The sequence below is a fragment of the Tupaia chinensis genome, unplaced genomic scaffold (genome assembly GCF_000334495.1).
Source record: "Tupaia chinensis unplaced genomic scaffold, TupChi_1.0 Scaffold149256_1, whole genome shotgun sequence".
Taxonomy (NCBI): Eukaryota; Metazoa; Chordata; class Mammalia; order Scandentia; family Tupaiidae; genus Tupaia; species Tupaia belangeri.
Genome location: NW_006209101.1, coordinates 543,688 through 545,244, shown reverse-complemented (window position 1 = coordinate 545,244; position 1,557 = coordinate 543,688).

Sequence of the window (1,557 nt, the reverse complement as noted above, 5' to 3'; positions counted from 1 at the left end):
CCCCGCGGCCCCCCCCCCCCCGCCGCTGTGACCGCTGCAGGGTGGAGGACCGTGGCGGGCGCCCGCGCGCTGGCGGGGGGCGCTGCTCCGGCACGCGCCCGGGGCTTGAGGCCCAACCGAGCAGTCTGGCAGTCTCCCCAGTTCCCACCCGTAATCCACCACCCGCAGCCCGCGCGGAGCTGGTGCCACGCGATTTGTCCTGAAACTTCAGTGGTGGCATTTTCCTGCAGGAATCTAGTTGCTCTGATAAGTGTTGGTAATGCCTTTTGTTTCAAGTCATATCATAGTACCGATTCTCTTTGGGAGAAAGCAACACTGCCCCATCTTTGTGATACCTTTTTGTCTCACCACGTTTTATTCAGCCTTTCCTCATTCGTGCATTTAGTGCTGTTTATTGAGATAGAGGCCCCGTTTATTGTGAGACACTTGTCAAAATTATTATAATTGATGCCGTTCAAACAGGATAGTACAGCAATTCGCATAAAATGTCGTAGTGCTAAAGCATGAAGAGCTTTTTCCTGACTAGGCTCTTATTATTTTAAAACTTTCCCTTATTGTTCGTGTACTTTCGAGTTTTATCTCTAAAAATTGGGGTGGTTCAATATAGTAAGAGAAATAGAATTACAAATGCATACTTTTGGAGTAGATATCCTTGACTTTTTTTTTTTTTTTTGGAGAGATTTTCACTGTAGGGCGCGTGCACTCGCCAGACAGAGACATAGAGACAGAAAGCGAGAAATCACCCCCCGGGAGGATGGTCACGCTGCAATCCCTTCTCCTCCATTCTCCTCTCGGGATCTTGGGCACCCACGCACGCACACGCACCCGGTGTGGTTTTAAGCCACCGGGTCCGGGACACGAACCACGGTCGACTACGTGGGAGTCCAGCGACATAGCCATTACGCTAACTGCTGGTTCCCCGATATCCTTGACTTTTAAATGACATTTATACTACAAATGTTTTCCATTTTAAAGTAGAGGAAATTGTCCTTTGTCAATTAAATACTGTTTACACTCACTTCATTTTCTACAATGACTATATGTATCATTGTAAATAAAATAGTTCCAGAGCAAGCTCAGGTATTCTGATTTATCTTTACACCCACACAGAAGAGCAAATACATGACTCAGGAAACTCAGAGTAAAAATCAGATGTAACAAACCAGTCCCTTTTGTGGCCATCAGAGACCTAGCTCCTTCCAGCTCATTGCTCTGTGACCCTCAATTTGTGGTCCTAAATAGCTGCTTCACGTCCAGTCATCACATCTTTCCATCAGTGAAGAGGAAAGTGTAAAAGAGAAGTGACCCTCCCCTTCCCCGCCCCAATATAGACCCTTTAAGGACACTTCTAAGAAGTTATACACACCAATTCCTTCTCTGTCATCTTGGCCAGAACTTAGTCACCATTGCCACACCCGGAGTGTGGCAGATTGCGTCTTCCACAGGTGACTGCAATAATATCTTCTGACCAGTGTGGCCTTGCCCTCCCCATCCAAGTCAAAGTCTTATTTCCCCTCTTCTTGAATCTGAGTGGGCTTGTGACTGCTGTGGCCAATA